This window comes from Strix aluco, chromosome 1, assembly GCF_031877795.1.
Source record: "Strix aluco isolate bStrAlu1 chromosome 1, bStrAlu1.hap1, whole genome shotgun sequence".
Classification (NCBI taxonomy): Eukaryota; Metazoa; Chordata; class Aves; order Strigiformes; family Strigidae; genus Strix; species Strix aluco.
Genome location: NC_133931.1, coordinates 18,838,370 through 18,857,788, shown reverse-complemented (window position 1 = coordinate 18,857,788; position 19,419 = coordinate 18,838,370).

Genomic DNA, 19,419 nt, shown 5'->3' with positions numbered 1-19,419 from the left:
AGGTTAAATATAGCTATTACCTTTCCTGGGTTATAACTACATATCCTGTGTTAGAGGACATGTCTGAGAGCAAGATGTGCCTGGCTGGAGGCTGGGAGACTAAAGTTTACTGTGATAAAGAGTAATAAAGAGCTAAATGCTGTTTACTGGGGTAAATGACCCTTCAGCCCTTCAGTTATGCATTCTTACGTAGTCTTTTTTTTTTTTTTTTTAACAGGAAATCAAATTTTCTTGGATATTATTTTCCTTACATCTTGTGTAACTTCTGTGAGTACCTAATGAGAATTTTAGGGATCATTTGAGCGAAATATATTATTAATATTTCAAGGATATTCTATGGAATATTTTAAGCTCATGAGTTTATGTTTTTTTAAAAAAACTTTTATTTAAAGAGTTTTAAATATGAGAATTGTTTTCACTTATTTAGATATATTTATGTTCTTTATATTATGTTTAAAACCTCATCTCTTGACAGCTCTTAGGAGGGCTGAACTTTAGAAACTGTGATCATATTGAGCATTTTAAAGAAGCTTTTAGAAAAAAAATCACAATTGCATAGAACAATTATTAATTTTTGCAAATGATAGTGTATGAATATATGAGGCTTCAAAATGACTGGTGACAGCACTGAATTACTTCCATCAGTGAACTTGACAATGTAAAAAGGTCCACATTATCCTTTCAAATTATGTATTAAAAATGGTTTTGTTTTTTTATTTTTTTATTTTTTTAATTCTTCCCGAAGTAATGTTATGTGGTAACTTTGGGAAAGTTAGTTAAAAATGAAAGTTATTTTTAGTTCCCTGTAGAAGATCTCATGGTCAGAAATTATTGGCAGAGAGGTATATATAGGACTGCAACAAGAGCCATGTGATTCTTTTACTATGCCAAAGAACATAAATTATTATAAGAAAAAGTTAATGAAAGTTTTCAACCGTTGCAAGTGAAGACATGTTCTTTAAACAAGAAAGAAATGATCTTTCCCATTTAATGTTTTTCTTTTCCACTCCTCCGTATACTTGGTGAACCTTTTTCCAAAGTCTCTCAGTAGTTTTCCAGAAGCGGTTTGGTGTGGCAAGTGTATACATCATAGTCAAAAATGCTAAGCCACTTCACAGCCTAATTTCCAGTTTATTTTTTTACTTTATTTACATATTTCTCCTCTATATGCGTAAAACTATTTTCATGTTTCCTGAAAAAGTTACTACTGCTGAGATTACATTACAAATATGTGGGGTGTACATTTGCACTGCTCAGTACTGTATGTTACACTTTGAAAACAGTCATGTCTACTCTTCAATTTCTGCTGTCTTCTGTTGACTTGGTGATATTGCTCATAAACCAAGGTTCAAAGATAGTGTTGTGAGAAAATTCTGATCGTCTCCTCATGATATCAGTGTTTAGATTCAGGCACCCTGAAAATCCATTTCCTTGTGCTCTCTTTATGGACAAAATATAATTCTCCTTTGTGGGGTTTATTTCTCCTTTTTTTCCTTTCAATGAATGGAAGCCTTATAATCCTCTTACACTGGTATTTCATCTCAAGCATTTTGTAAAACTGTTCTTTCCCACAGAGAACAAGGATATCTCTTTGAGTGTGCACAATATAATTTGGTGTAACAGACACTGAAAAAAAGACAAGGTAGAAGACATTGACCTTAACTCCAAGAGTGTGGATTTTTCCTCAGCATCTGAGGAAGGGTAACTCATCTGTTTAACATGATGACACAGAGCCACTGCAACTACAAGGGCAACAGACTGATCAGCCGCAGCAGTGTTCAAAGTACAAAACAGAAACGGAAAGAGCTAGTAAAACAATGTACAGTCCAGCTGCCCTCAGATGAGTATTGAGGCATGATAGCTGAACATACAACTGAATTTATCAAGCACTTTAAAATACAAGAAGAACATATGCATTTCTCTCCAGTTATTCATGCTAGGAACTGTGTTTTCTGAAAAGGTGTTATTTGCTTTACCAAAAAATAATCACTCTATGTAGAAAAAGTATTGTCTGTAGATCTTACTTTTCCTGGTAAGAAACATGGCAGAGGAAAGTTACTTCATTTTATGTTATTCTGGATGTAAGAGTTTAGACAAATCACAGAGTCAACCCATTATTTACATTTCTGCTGTCCAAAAGGCAAATACATTTCCTAAATTGCTTCTTACATTTGCAGGTACTTACACATGTAGCTGTGCCTGAACACTACATCTGTGATGGTATTAACATAATTTTTCTTAATCTGATACCATAAAACACAAGTAGAATATGCAATGATTTTACATCTGTATGCAGGCATTCAGCCTGGGGCTTGAATTACAGCCCTGCTGTTAAATCCCTAATGACATGAAATACCTGTATCACTTGATTTGGTCTTGAAGAAATAATTCCCAACACAGTCATGTTTTTAGACTATAGTCTGAAGTTATATGGTGGTGGTGGTGGTCCTGCACCGATCGAATTTACCAGGATCAATATCTACCCAACCTGACTAAAAAGGTATCCGTACCACTCCATGACAGAAACCTGTTTGACGCTAGCTCCCATTCTGGAGCTTGTGGAAGGGATGAATCACCTCCAGCATCTCAGTAAATTGATGCTTGTGCTCTGTCCACTTTTCTCATTTGTATTAAATTTCTCAAAAATCTTTTACATTTTTCAGATCTCTCACAAGATCAAATTTATCTTCTCTCTGCACACTGCTCCATGAGGCTTATTGAGGTCCAGGGCAGATTACAAGACAAGTTCCAAGTGATGGAATGAGGCAAACTACAGATCTTGTTTGTGCTCATCTAGCTGCAGGCAGTACATGAACCTCAGGTGATCTCAAATCCCATTTTTACATTCCCTGCACCATTTCTTTAGCCTCAGAAGTTTCCACTGCACAGCTGAAGCCCTTGAATTTTTTTAATGATGTGAACTTAGCTCTGCTTTTACACTTTATTTTTTTTTTTGCCTTCGCAAATGTGACAAAGTAGTCTGGAAGAAGAAATTTGTCAGGATTTTACAGTTTTTCTGTATTCAGAAGTAGTCAGAATGGATTCTCTTCTCCTTCCCATTCTCAACCTTGTTCTTTCAAATCCCTTATGTTTAATTTACAGCATTTTGGAAAGAAAGTTCAATTTCTTTCGATGTGGCACCTCTTTCTTCTTTGCAAATTGCTGAGTGTTCATTTTTCTTGAGAGATATTATTTTTAAATGTATTACTGTATTATTAAACTTCATCAGGATGCCATCTTAAGATACAATTTGAAGTCTATTTTAAAATTTTCTTTTAACTCATTTTTACAGTAATTTGTTAAGGTGCAAGTTACAATAAACTTAATGTTTGAAACCTTCTTAATCAGAATTAATATGTGTAAGTCTGTGTCTTATTCTGAGTCTGGGCAATACCCAGATGTGTGAGAAGCCTACATATTTGTGTGTGTTCTCTGCAAATATTTTTTTTTTCCTGATTTCATTTTCTTAAATTCTCCCTGCATGTGAGATTCAAATAGTTTAGTTTATTTTTTGAACTCCATTTGTGTGCTTACCATTGCTTAAATCATTGAGAAAGAACTAATAATTGCTATGAGTTTCTTTACAATATAGATAGTCTGAGTAAAGGAGGTTTTGTGCTTCCTTCCTTTGCCATTTATTATTTATGAAATTTTCATCATCCTCTTCAACAATCCTCTTAGGACAACAACCACGAAGTACATAAGCTAATGCCCTGTGTGAGGGGTAATTTTTCAGCACAGATCTCAGGGGAAAAATGTTTGGGGTTTTGTTTATGTTTGTTTTAGGAGACTTATGAACAGGCTAGAAGAAATTGTTTGGGTTAGATCAACATACCTCCACTGACTCCAGAGTTTTGCAGTGGCTAAACAGCTATTTGTTCAATTAATTTTTACATTAACTGCAAACTATATAATATCTGATTTAGCATAGATCTGATAACAAAAGATATAAAAATAAAATAAGCTTTCTTTATGAAAGAATGCAAAACGTATCACAGACCTGCTGCCTTGCTTCTTGGTGACCCTGATTTGAAAGTGCCTGAAGATTGTTAGGCAAGGTGTTTGCTCACCACTTTCTCTTAATCAAATGTTTCCCTGGGGTCCCGGTGCAGCCTGTGCACCAGAGATTGCAACATCCAGTATAAGCGATCAGTGATGAAAATTGTTGTCACAGATATTAATGTTGTTATTATTTTTCTGTTATCCAGATGTTGCATGAAAAATATGAGTGTTGTAAGAGATGACAAGTGGAGACTGGGCATGATATAATGTCACACAAGAGATAGAAAGTTAATTGACTCCTACCAACAGATGCTTAGTAGAAGGAATTTATATAGCAGAAGCAGAACCATTCAAAGAGGTAGAAAGCATCTGATACAAAAGATTTCTCAGTGCATGCACTCAATGCCTGAGTCTTTTGTAAGGCTTAGAGTGTTTTACAACAATCTTTGATCTTGTCATGACATTGCTCTAGCTGTGATTGGTTAAGGATATTTGTGAGCAATGTTTGTGAGAAAGATAATATCAGTTCATCTAATAGAAAATACTGCTGGAGTTGGGAACAGGCAACCTTCTAGGCAAACACACTGCTCTTTTATGTGTTTAGAAGCTTGCTCTTTTTTCCCACTATAGTAGTTGTTATAATGACAGATTACACGTTCCTGAAAATCTTGCCTATTTCAGATCATTGTCCAGTGTAAAAAGTTTTTGAGGTGGCTTCATACTACAGAAATTAAAATATTTTATTTTGGGGGTTTCTTTGTTTTGTTTGTTTGGTTGGTTTGGTTTTGTTTGGTTTGGTTTTGGTTTTTTGTTTGTTTGTTTGTTTGCTTTTGCTTTTTTTTTTTTTTTAATTCCAATTCTATGTATTTGATTTTTTTTTTTTGAAGTGCTGTCCAAGTGGATCAGCAGTTTTGCAATTCAGATAAATGCCAAACAAGCTCTTTTTTAAACTACGCAGTATTTCCTACCCATTTGACGTACTGTCTTGGTTTAAGACCAGAGGGCAACTGAGCACCATGGGGCTGTTCACTCACTCCTCCCGCCAGGTGGAATAGGGAAAAGAAAATATTACAAAAGGCTCAAGGATCAAGAAAAGGACAGGGAGAGCTCACTTACCAGTTATGGTCACGGACAAAAGACAGACTCAATTTGGGAAAAAAGAACATCAATTTAATTTAAACACCACCATTAATTTACCAGTCAAATCAGTGTAGGACAGTGAGAAATACACCCATACCTTAAAAACACCTTCACCCCATCCCTCCCTTCTTCCCAGGCTCAGCTTTGCTCTCAATTTCTCTACCTCCTCCCACCTAGCAGCACAGGCAGCAGGGGAAGGGGGTTGTGGTCAGTTCATCACACTTTATATCTGCTGCTCCTTCCTCCACAAGGGAGGACTCTTCACACTCTTCCCCTGCTCCAGCATGGGGTCCTGCTCATGGGAGACAGTCCCCCATGAACTTCTCCCCCTTAAGTCCTTACCCAGGGATGCAGTTCACGAATGGCTCCAGCCTGGGTCCCTTCCATGGGCTGCAGTCCTCTCAACAACAGACTGCTGCAGCGCGGGCTTCCCTCCAAGTTACGGTGTTCTTTGGGTGCAGCCACCTGCTCCAGTGTGGGGTCCTCCATGGGCTGCAGGTGAGCATCTGTTCCACCTTCATGGGCTGCAGGGAGACAGCCTGTCCTCTCAATATGGGCTGCAGAGGAATCTCTGCTTTGGTGCACCTCCTTCTCCTCCTTTCTTCAACTGGCCTTGGTGTTCACATAGGTATTTCCCTCACAACCCACTCCCTCATTTCAGGTTCCCCTTCTTAAATATATTATCACATTGGCCAGAGATGGGTCTGACTTGGAGCCGGGTGAGCTTCTAGCAGCTTCTCACAGGAGCCACCACTGTAGCAGCTCCCCGCCCTAGCAAAATCCTGCCACACACAAACCCAAAACACACACCACTACTGTGGAATGTACTGGTATGTTATTGCTTGAGATACGAAAAGAATTGCATTTAAACAAATAGATAAATACATTCTTGTTTAAATTCTGGGCTTGAAAAAGTTCTAAAAAATGAATTTAGAGCAGCATTTGCTTAGCCTGACAAAGACAGGGAATTTATACCCAAAAAGTTAAGTTTCTAATGAGAAAAATTCCTAAACTTCAACTCTCTATATCATCAATAGCAAATTAATCTGCACTCAAAAATGTATCCAGATAGTCCAAAATAATTTTCAAAGTACCTTTCAAATTAAAAAAAAAAAAAAATAAAGAAATAATCAGTTTATCAACAGAGAGAAGGATCCAATTTATCATAAGCATACTGAATAAAATAACCAAGCATATGTTAATGTATATTTTAAGACAATATTAAGTTATAGAGTTGGGTGCAGAATAATGTGCACATTATTGTCTGAAATCAGCATAGACAACCCAATTTGTACCAGCTCAGAATTTGGTATGAAGAGTATTGTGCACAAAATTAATGTGTTTTTCACAGATGATGAATGATATTAGCAGTAACATCTCCTTTCACTGTAAATAGATAGGCAATATGCTATTAAATATTTAAAAATCATGTATTATTGAGCTTTTCTTGTAGGAATAAAAAATATAATAGCTTTCTACTACAATTATTAACAGTTTTATAAACTTGAACTATTATTTCTTGGATTAAATATGTTACTAGTTTTGTAACTGTTCAATTTTCAACAGTATATTATTGATTCAAACTTTATCAATCAATGTTTTGGAAGATAATATTTATAAATATATCCCTTGGAGAAAAAAGTTATTGAGCTTTCCATTACTAAGATAAACCATTAAGTATTTGTATGTAAAAATATGTAGCTGATAAAATACAGACAAATCTGATACAAAATAGTCCTAAGAAATACTAAATAAAGCTTCAAGACATAATATGGAAAGTTGATCAGATATTGCATGATAGAATGCAACTTTTAAGACATGACAGGAAAAAGAGACATGAATTAAGAAGGTCAATGAAGCTGACCCTGGACCTGAATGAAAGGAGAAAGTCAGCTGAGGAAAACAGTTTTGATTAGAACATTTCATTGGTCTTTACTAGTTTTATATTTAATAAATTTACATAACATGATTCATACAAGTCATTAAAATAGTATATTAGAAGAGATATGGTGCAAGATAATGTTGTTAATATGGAGATACTTTAATTAAAAGTTGCAACCATAGGTCACACAAAGTTATTCTCAGTAATGACTTAGACTTTCTAATACTTGGCAATACTTATTAAGATATTTTACAGCTGCTATTAGGAATAAATTGGTACTTCCAGAGGATTTAAATCACTTTACTGCTAGTGTAGTACTGAGGACAGAAACAAATAAATAAATGGATGTGCCAACAAAATTAGTTTACCAAGCGTTACTGCTGAGTTGATATGGTTTTATCACTAAGCCATGGTTGACCACATCATTATGTAAATGATTATAAAATATTTAAGCAGGCTTTGAGAATTTCAAGGTTTTCTACAGATCCAAATCCAGATCCAGATCCACAGTCTTATTGCAGACTTTTAATGACTTTTTTTCCTGATAATGTAAAGAGGTTGTGTCATCCTTTTCCCTGTCAGTGACTGATGTAGTGTGAGAGAATCAGCTCAGTTCTGCCTCAGCTCCCCTGGGCAAGATTTTCCAGAGAAAGGATCAGTGGATTTAGCTATAAATGGGAGATAATTTTACTTTGTTTATTAGTTCAACCTAAAAATCCCCAGAACTGAGGATACATGAAGTTTTTTTTAAATCTATAAGTTTCTGTAGTGCCCTTCTGAATATATAACTGTAACAAATTTTACCAAACCTAGATATATATGAATATATGGGAAAAAAGGGGATACATATATATGAGCATGGTGGTTTAACTCTATCATTTACATAGCTTATACTCATTTGGCAAAGCTTGACTGGCATTTTTTTTTTTCTCATCATATTTTAAACCACCTGATTTGCTTTTCTTAAAGTGTTTCTAAGAAAGTCTACTTGTTGGAAATGTAATCTTTTTTTTTTTTTTTTCTTTTTTTTTTGTTCTTTTATCTGATAGTATTTTAGGATACTAATGCAATGGTGTAACAATCATAACTGCAAATGAATTCATTATATCAGTAGAGCTTACGTGTCCCTGGAAAGATTTATTTCTTGCAGTGAATTCACTTAACATCTGTGTCATTCCTATCTTACACTCTCCCCTTTATTCAGTGATGCTATCTCATCATTCTCCCTACCAGCAAGAAATTAGTAAGTATTAGACTGTTTTAAGTTTTAACTATACCTAAGTAATTGGTCACAATGGATTTCTCTAAAAGGCATTTGGCACTTTAATTGAAATATTGACTTTTGTGGAGTGAAAAGCTCATTCTGCATACTCAAGATCTCAACAACTTTTAAAAGTCTCCAGACAGATATTAACAGCAGGGTAGACTCATGTTAGCTCTATATACAAGATAAAGTGACTTATCTTGGATTTTCCACTACATTTTGGTCTCATATTTATGACTGACTTCTGAGATATTAATGTACTACATGCAGAAGATAAGGCAGGGGGGTATAAAATAAATATGTGTAAACTAAATTATACTGAAAAGTTTCTTTCCACTGCCATGTTTATTGTTCACTTTTCTTACATTTAAATTGTATAGAGTTGGAAGCTAAAGACAAGTTGCAATTTAACTTTTCTGTACTGAATAATATTCTGAAAAACTCAACACCTTAGTAAATATGGCCCTTTCTTGGAGTTACTGCTGTCACACTGAGTGAGCCTGCATTATAAAACCTCATCAACATTTTGTCCTGTGTTTCAGCATGAAGAGTGTGACCCATAATTGTTTGTGACAAGGAAATATCATTAAGGAGTGAAGTGGAATACCAAACACTTTAGTTACCTGATGCATTTTTTAATGAAAAGTCTCACATTCAATTGATATAAGAGATAAAGTAAATTTTAAAGTTAGTCATGCTTTCTGGGTGAGCAAATAACAACTAACAGCTATAACTAAAAAATTTCCTTATGTTTTTGGACTTAACAGTAGCTAGTTTCTGTCACTGCTAGTTCAAATCTATGGATGTAGCCATAAATCAATTATATTCACCTTTCATTGAGAAGAAAAATGCAGCAGACATTCATTTGCACCCAAGGCTCAATTTAATTTATCTTATTGAAGTGCTGTGGGTTTTTTTTTATTTATTTAAAAATATAATAGTAAGATAATATGTTTAATATTAAAAAAATAAGTAGATTGAAATTATTATTAAACATTCTTAAATTTTCATAGGTACCCTGGGACACAGAAATACAGCTTCTAAAAATGTTGAGAAACCTTCATGATATATCTATGAAGGGCAAAAATGAAAATAAGAATTGAATGCCTTTGAACTTGCTTTGTGAGTAAAGCCAAAAATCATTCAGTCTTCATGCTTCACTTTCAAGTTGCATATCAAGATATTTATTGAAAAATACAATAGCAGAATAGCACAGTAGCAAAGTTTAAACCTTTCCTCATTTTCTCAAAGGTTTCATCAGTAACAGAACTTGGGCCAACCTGCTTAATATCAGGAGACAAACCTTTTAAACTTAAATTTTTGATTGATTCTGGACACACTTACACTTTTGATCTCCAGAAGGTTGTGTGTATTCCATAATTTAATTCTGTATTTTGTGGAAAATGTCTCCTTTTGTGCCAGTCTAATTCCTGATTTCACTGGCTGCCCGATGGTTCTTGAATTAGGAAAATATGGATCATCACTGCCTATTCTTTTCTTTAACATATGGACCTGTGTCATACCATCTGCTTGTTATGTTTACCAAAGTATAAAACCCTAGACTACTAATGTATCTTCACATGGAAAATGTTGCATACTTTCTTGTTCTTCTCCAAGCATTCTTAATTCTTAAGACCGTAGGATAACAATTATTTCATTTTTTTGTCATGTTTATAATTTCTGTATATTAAACTAATGATTTTGAAATCTAACTGTAATGTTTCCAAGATTTCTTTCCTAAATGGGAATATTCTAAATTAAGCCCTTTCCTGTAGGTATAGATGTTTTATTTTATGAAAAACTTTGCATTCCTATTCAGTTTAATCTCTTTATTACTCAGTATGGTTTTTCAGCTCTTCACAGTCAACATTGACATTTTGGATCACCTATAAGATTTTGTGGTTCAGTATTTATAGTATTTCACAGCTCATGCACAGATAAACACATTCTCATATGATCCAAAAAAAGGAGGAATATGGGAATGTTAGATTTTTTGTTGGTTTAAAAAGCAAAATAAAAATAATAAAAATTATTATTAAAGAGAAGTTGAAATACATTTTAAACAATTTATATCATTCACTCTTTTGCAACTTTTTTTACTGGTGGCAAATTTGACTTCTCTGGCATATTACTTTCGGCTGAGGAACTGCTGAAAAATTGGGAAGATGGCAAAATTGTAACAAAACCAGAAAGCTTCTCATTTTATAAGATATTCTAAGATGGTTTTGGATGCAAATTAAACAGGCAGTGCACAGGATTCCAATGCTTTAAGAAAAAAAACAGCAGGAGAGAATGTGTAAGGAGGAATATTTATTACTAAACTGGAAAATGTTTAGGGGAAACAGCTGGATATAGGTCTATAAATTTAAATAATGAACTGTCTTAAAAACTGTAGTATTCCACTTTGAGTTAATTGAAAATATTTATACATCTTAATTTGACACCTATTCACAAGATAATGACATATCTTTGTTATATTTATTTTCATGGAGTGTATGATGGATATTTACAAATAGCAACCAGGAATATCTTTTATTATAAAATATTTTTAAAAATAATATCCTTGTTACTTGCTTCTCTTCTAATAAAATTTGCCAATAAAAGTGATTTATGTGATCACTAATGCAGGTATTTATCCTTAGAGCCTGTAATCCATTTACAGATAGATAAAACCAATGCAGTCTAAGTATTACTAGAGCCATTTGCTTTTTCCAAGAAGAAATCATTCTGTATTCCTAATGCTAAGATGGAGTAGAAACAATACCTGAATTACCTCGGCTTTAAGAATGTGAGATGAACATACAGATATGAGAGTATATGTTCATGTACATAGGTATGCAAAAAACATTCCAGAAAAATGTAAAGATAGCATATTATGGCTGGAAAAGGTTTATCAAGACAGGCATTTTGGCTAATGAAATGCTACCCCTTTCCATCTGTAAGAATACTTGTACTCTAATAGTCATCACAAGATAACAGCAGTACAGGGTAAAAAGAAAGGTGGTGAAGAACAGCTTTTCCTAGCACTCTTTTCTCAGATAGGAAATGTATATATGTTACTTCAGAACCTGTCTGCTTAACTGACTTTCTACATGCTGTAAGAATGATTTCATTATCACAGAGACTATTTAATAAGACAAAGTGCAAATAAAGTTAAACACCACAACAACACTGTCTGAGCAAGATGAACAGTCTTCTCGGTATTATGAGTATGTACTAAACAGTCATGCAGCATTCAAACTTGAAAATTCAGCTATTCAGTGTTTGCCTGGAGCTTCTGGTATTGTATTTTTTAAAAGGAAATAAAATTTCAAAGCCTCTAAGGAGTTACCATCATGTAATCCTGCACCTATAAAACTTCAGGATCTTCAGATATTTTATGCTTTCAATAACATCTCCCTTTCTGATAGTGATGAGTATCTGCTGTTTATTTGGCATATTTTCCCCCAGCTGTGCATTTTACAGTGGGTAGTTACAGGTAGAACCCCTCAAATATTTGGTACCTCATTAAAGTCACATTTTTTGAGTCTCATCCTTCAGCTCCAGTCTAATTTGCTACGAGCCATTTATTCTGCATCTTTAGCATCATTCATCACATTTTGTGAGAGAGTGTAGGACTTTAACAATTTCTTACTGAACCTGTGAGTGATAAGTTTGCATTCTTACAACTTCAAAAACTTTGTTGTCATGCTGTTTCTAGCTTTTAAGTTTTATAGAAAGTATGTCTACTCTCACCCTTTACTGAAATATTTTTGTACATCAAGTGGAAACTGATGTCTTTACTAAATATCTGAAAAAATCCAACAACATCATTTACTCCATTATAATTTTCTAATAATTTATTGTTTTTCAGCAGCAGATATTAGATATGCTATTGTGCTGGTTGTATGTTTAGAATATATTCTTATGGGCAACTATTTTCTTCCTCAGTGATTTATTATTTTAATGAATTCAATGCCACAAATTACACAAAATGTAGACAATCTTTATTCTGGCCATAAAAATTGCTGAGCGGTTTGACTTTTTTGTTAAAATAGGATGGGCTGGAAAAAAATGACAGGAAAGCAACAGGTCCATTAATGGGAGCTGCAACAGATCAGTGCCATTAAAGTCTTATAGTTCACTCTAAAGAAAAGTGTTTTGTCTTTTGTTGTATATTCCTACATACATACTCAATCAGTTTCTTTTAAGTGCTGTTTCAGGTTCCTTGCCAGAGAAAATACTAGTCAAACCCAAACTGATTCTTTAAGCAGTAATAGTAATCATGTAAAGATCAGTTTTGTAAAATGTAAACTGGTAGCTCAGTTAGAATTTTGAGAAACAAGTTGTCATTTAAAGAAAAAAACTGTGTGTATATGAACAGTAATGTTAAAAAAAAGTTAAACCAACAAGCCTGAAAGCACAAAATTGTTTGCTTTAATATGTTTATTTATAGTGGCCTAAAACAGCCTTGAAGTTACAGTTGATTCCCAAACACAGAAGAAAAAATTGTATGACTACTCTGCTAATTTCATGTAAAATGAAAGGCACAGCAGTATTAAAGTCATTTTGTAATTCATTTTAATTATTTGAGTTTTCAGATAATGATATGATTTTCAAACTGTTTGGAAAAAGGTTATATTTTCAGTTCTGTATCAAAATATTAGTTTCTACATTCACAGTATCACTGAATGGTTTGAAGGTACCTCTGCAGATTTTTCAGACAGAACTTTACTCATCTGCGAAGCAAAACTGTATGATAAGAAGGAAACTTGGTCTACTCAAAACTCTTAAATTGATATGTCTGTTACATCATGTTTGTAGTGTTTGAGAAGTCAAATATTATACCTATCTGGTATACCTATATTTAATATAGATTAATACTGTAGAGGATGACTTTTTGCATCATGAACTAACTAGTGGACAGGGAGTGAAGTGAAAAGACAGAAGACTGGAGATGTAGTTCCATTTCTATTAGCCAATAGTTGAAACGTCTTGCCTGTCCTCTTTAGAATTCAAGACCTCTGAGTCAAAGCATGTCAGCCACTAGGTGAATGGACATCACATAAACCAGTAGTTATGGCAGTCTATTTGTACTTAGAAATATGAAAAGTCAGGCATGAGCTCTTGGAGGAGAATTACTATTTTTTTTTTTAATTTTAGCTAACATTGTCAACTGTGTCTCATTTTTGTCTTCCACTGAGATACAGAAGATATTAAAATCAAGAACAGTATAAGAAATGTACACACACACATATATATACACATATGTATGTTTGCATTTAGTGCATTAACTTCACTTATTTCTTCTTCTGTGCTTCAAATTCCCCAAACCAAATATGTCTGGATTCCAGTGGGATTTCACTGAATTTGAACTGAAATTCAAATGTCAAGAAATGTGATTGGTATGAGTGACTTTTTATGCAGTTAAAGATTATTTAATTTTTCAAACCTTAAAGTTTTTTCAGCTAATAATTTCCTCCTCCATGGTATTTTAGTGTAGGAACTGTGTATATAAATATCATATAGATAAGTAACTTATGTCTTCTAAGTTGTCTAATTACTGAGGAACTAATTTACTATATTACCAGAAATTAGTGCATGTAAAAGAATCTTGAGCTGCAGAGTGAGGAAACAGGAAACACCTTCTTCTGCTGAGCAAAGCTTTGATATAAACTTGATTTATCTTTTTTCCTATGTATTGGGTTTATGTGGCAAGATTTTGGTAGCACGAGAGGCTTCTGTCAGAAGATGCCAGAAGCTGTCCCCATGTTGGACAGATCCAGTGCCTGCTGTCTCCAAGAAGGACCTGTCACTGACCAAGGCCGAGCCCATCAGTGATGGTGGTAGTGCCTCTGTGGTAACATATTTAAGAAAGGGTAAAAACACTGTGCAATTGCTATGAGAGAAAACATGAGAGAAACAACTGTGCAGACACCAGGTTCAGCGAAGAAGGAGGGCGAGGAGGTGGTATAAGTGCCAGAGCACAGATTCCTCTGCAGTTTGTGGAGAAGACCATGGTGACACAGGCTGTCACCCTGCAGCCCATGGAGGACCCCCACACTGCAGCAGGTGAATATGCCTTGAAGGCAGTTGCAGTCCATGGAGGTCCCACTCAGGTGCAGGTTTTCTGGAAGGACCTGTGGCCCACGGGGGTGTTGGAGCAGTCTGTTCCTGAAGAACTGCACACCATGGAAAGGACCCGTGCTGGAGCAGTTCTTGAAGAGCTGCAGCTTGTGGGACAGACCAGCATTGGAGCAGTTCATGAAAGACTGTCTCCTGTGGGTCATACCCCGTGCTGGAACAGGGGAAGAACAAGAGTAGGAAGGAGCGGCAGAGACAACATGTAATGAACTGACTGCAAACCCCACTCCCTGTCCCCCTGTGCTGCTTGCTAGAAGGAAATTAGAAGAGTCAGGAGTGAAGTTGAGCGTGGGAAGAAGGGATAGAATAGGAAATTCTTATTTCTTATTATCTTGCTCTATTTAATTGGCAATAAATTTAATTTCCCCAAGTTGAATCTGTTTTGCCCATGACGGTAATTGCTGAGTGATTGCCTTGTCCTTATTTCAACCCATGAGCTTTTTGTTGTATTTTCTCTCCCTGTTCTGCTGAGGAGGGAGATAGATAGACTGGCTTGGTGTACACCTGGTAACCAGCCAAGGTCAACCCACCACATTCTAATTGAATATTTTCTTGGCAAATTTAATTTTGTTTTATTATTGTAGTAAAGAATAAGTATACGTTATTTGCTTATTAGAATAACTTTCCAGAATTTAAAGTCAAGAAATATAGTTACTCTTTCACTTAAATCTAGGAAAACTGGAAGATGCATTTTTTATTAAATATAAAAATAATAGAATCATTTTTTGAAGTACTTGAAGTACTGATACATGCTTCTCTTTCTTAATAATATCCCACAAAAGTTAAGTAATGTTCAGGAAAAAAAAAGGACATTATAATCTTTCATAGTAAAATCCTATAGATGTTAGACACCTTGGGTTAACCAATTGATGAGGTGCTGTCTTAAGGATGTTGTTTATTAATTTATTTATTATTAAGACAGCTAGATCCTATTTTAGATAGCTGTATCTTGGACCTTTATAGGTAGCATTGTAATTAAGAACCCTTCTTATAATCTCTAAATTTACTCAAAAACTGATTAAAGAAAGAAACAATGAAGTAATGTAGCCAGAATTGTATCTCTTGGTACATTCCCATGTTCACTGCACAGTGCTTTGAGTAGTTTAAGTAATCGGATTAAGCTATAGGAATTCTCTTTCCTTTAATAAAGATGTTGCCAGGAAACTTCCTATTGCCTTTATAATGCATTTAGCAATTCCCTACCGAATAGTACACTCACTGCTATGAATAGTAGATTTCTGTGGAAAACAGGTAATTTATTCTCCTGTGTCAAGTAACTTTACATTCAGACATTTTAGATCTTGTAGTGTACAATAATATCTTTTTTACATGTATCTTGAACACATGTGTGAACAAACAAGACAGTCTATGTTTTAATTGGAGGAAAACACAATTCCCTATATCTGGGAATTAAAACAATTCTTAGGACACAGATCACCATTCTGCCCTCAGCTATCGTCCTCTGGTGATGAGTTAGTTGCTCTAGGTCACTCAAGCTTGTTTTCTACCCATTGCTGATACCCCACGAGTGGGCCTTTAAATGATAATTGAACATGTTTTGCTGGAGCTTAAAACTATATGGAATATTTAATAGAGCAACAGGTAAACTAAGAAACATTAAGGCAGAAAAGGTCTTGTGAGGGTGAAAAAGGGATCCACAAGTCCTACACAGGCTATTCAGCAGTGAAGTTTATAAAGAAATGGTTTAAAAAATAGCAACTCAGGTTTTACTGCATTTTGTCCAAAGACTCTCAGTGACCCCTTACCTTGCCAGGTTTTTTCTATCATGGTTTTAAATTTTTTTTTTATAATTATGTAAATTATTTGGGAAATTCTTTACTCTGACTTGTCAGTCTGTGTGGGTTTTGAAGAATAACTAGATGAGATTTTTAACTAGTCCTGTGTTAAACCTGGGCATAACACTATAAAAATATCGATCTGATTATGCAATGGAACTAAAGCTAAAAAAATTATACTCATTTTCTCTTCTGGTGGACAGAAGTGAGAGAGGAACTACTATCCTCAAATCTGAGTTAAAAAATAAAAAAACAAGACTCCATCAAGTTTATATTTCTAGTGCTCATCTCAAAGCAGATTTATTTCACAGTTAATACCTATAGACAACCTCTCCTGAAACAGGAAAAACTGATTTTGCTTGAATCAAAGTGTGTGACTATGTTCAAATAGTTTTGTACAATGTAATGATAATATGAATGCTAAACAAATCCCTCTATAATTAAGAACATTATTTGAGTTGAACAAAACTCTGTAGGTCATCTTGTTCAAGCTCTTGCTCAAAGCAGAGCTGACTTCAAAGCTGGATCAGATTGTTCATGGTCTTATCTAGAGTGTTGATTATCTCCAAGAATGGCAATTCCAATTTTTCTGAGTGTCTTGTTATGCAGCTGTGTTAGGTTGACCTTGGCCAGCTGCCAGACACCCAGCCAACCACTCTTTTACTCCCCCTCTGCAACAGGACAAGGGGAGAAAATAAGATTTAAAAGCTCATGGAGTGAGGTAAAGGAATGGAGATCATTTAACAGTTCTACCGTCAAGGGCAAAAAAGTCTAGACCTCATGAAAATTAATTTAATTTATTGTCAATTAAAATAAATTTGGAAGGAGAAAAACAAGGACAAAATTATAACAGCATCTTTCCCCTACACCTTTTTTCCCCAGGCTTATCTTCCTTTCATTTCCAACTCTACTGTCTCCCCCTCCCTGAGAAGCACAGGGTGGATGGGGAATGGGCATTACGGTCAGTTCATAACAGTTCATCTCTGCCACTCTGCTCTTCCTCAGGCTGTTCTCTGACTCCAGCATGGGGTCCCTTCTTCAGGATAAACCTGCTGCAATGTGGGTCCTCTATGATCTGTAGTCCTTCAGGAATATCTATTTCAACATGGGTTCTCCATGGGCTTCAATTCCTTGAGGAAATATCCACCTGCTCTGGTGTGGGAACCTCCATGGGCTACAGTATCAATACCTACCCTGGTGTGGTCCTCACCACAGGCTGCAGGGGAACTGTTGCTTCAGCACCTGGAGCATCTCCTCCCCCTCCTTCTTCTCTGACCTTGGTGTTCACAGGATCATTTCTCATGCTTTTTCTCCCTCACTCCTCTCTGCTCTCTGGCATTTTGCTCTTTTTAAAATACATTACCACAGAGTCACCACCAGTTTGGCTGATGTGCTCAGCTGTTTGTCATGGGTCCATTGCGGAGCTGGGTGGGACCAGCTGCACCCAGCTAAGGCCAGCCCCTGCCCTCTCCTCACAGAGGAACACTGCCCTAAACCATCTTGTAGTTAAATTTAAGATAACCTTCCTTTTCTTCCACACTAATTGTATGTACCTTTCTTGTATAATACTGAATTTACAGAATCACAGAATCACAAAATCATCTAGGTTGGAAAAGACCTTGAAGATCATCTAGTCCAACCGTTAACCTAACACTGACAGTTCCCAACTACACCATATCCCTAATTTAAAATGATTGATGAAAATATTACTCATTAGGAACCTAAAGTTAAGCTGGTGAATCTGTATTAAGAACTGTTTGTCCATAATTGAACACCTGGTGATCTTAGACATAAAATAGTTTGGGTTTGGTTTTTTTTCCCAGTAGGTCAAAATCCCTATCCCTTTCTCCTTCCATTTCCCTCACCAAGATTTTGCTGTACCAGTTTCACTAGAAAATTCTTGGGTATAAGTGCTGTTGTTGACAGTAGCTGAGTTTCAGTGTGCACAGACACCAAGAACTACATGTTCCAAAATCTAAAAAAACAACAACATAGCAACAACAAAATATAAAATAAAAAACAATTTAAAAAATTCTCCCATGTGAAACCTAGGTATTTTTCTCCATCATGTCTGTAAAAGCCCAAACACTAATATTTTCTGGAGAACAGTTATTCCATGATACTGTGACTAATAACTTTCTGACAGGTTACATTGCTCTCAGCTAATTTTTATATTGGTACTAGTATGCAAGACAAGCTTCGTCATGCTCTCCCTAAATTTGTTCTTCCTGCATAAAATTTCATCTAGATTAATTTAATGTCAGTCCACAATAACATTGTCATGACTCTATTTTTCCAGACTGCTACATTTAGATAATGATATAATCTAGAAGATTGCTATCTGTTTTAGTGAACTAAGTCCTGAAATTCTTACTCATAAGTAGTCTTTATTTTTCTTTCCAGAGAATCTGCCCTCAAGAGTGACATAAAAAGGCCTGAATAATAGGACTCGATCCAAAGCCTGAACCACAGGCTCCAGAGTTGAATTTTGAGTGAACCTCCTGACCAGCATCATATCAGCATGAAATATGACCATGGTCATATCCTCTGAAAACTATAGATAAAGAATATCTATTTTTGGAACCTAAGCCAGCTGTTTCGTAGATGACAGGAACTCCTTGGATGCGCCCAGGATCCTGGCCAGATCTGGGATGCGTCCGAGTGAAGTGAAGCGAATCTACCAGATGTTTTCATTCCCTTTTTTTTTTTTTTATATGATTTGTTTGTTAAACTGTATAAAAGCAAGACCCTCTCACAGAAAGACGGAGACCTCACCTATGAGTGGATGCACTGTGTAGGACTTCCCAATTGCTGGGAGCGGTTTTCCGATGCTTCACTGTGACGGCGCTCTCCAGCTGAAGCACGGATCTGGATGATGGTAAAGTATTAGGGCAATTGGTGATGTATCTTTCTGAATCACTATAGCTAACTTTATGAAGTAATGATCAGGTGCATTACCTTGCTTATTCTTTCTGCTGCTTTAAACTAAAGCAAAGTAAGTTTATCTTTTTAACTTGGTGTCTGTGTCCTTTCTGTTGACCCTGTCAATTGGCAAAAAAATGAATAAGATCTATGATAGCTGAGATGTAACTCAATTCTTGTGAGAGTCAGTGAAAAGTTTCACATCAACTTTCAGGGAAGCTGAATCATGCTTTTACTACTATGATAAGCATATATGGTCTTTATTCATGTTGCAAAGGTAGCCTCTTTAC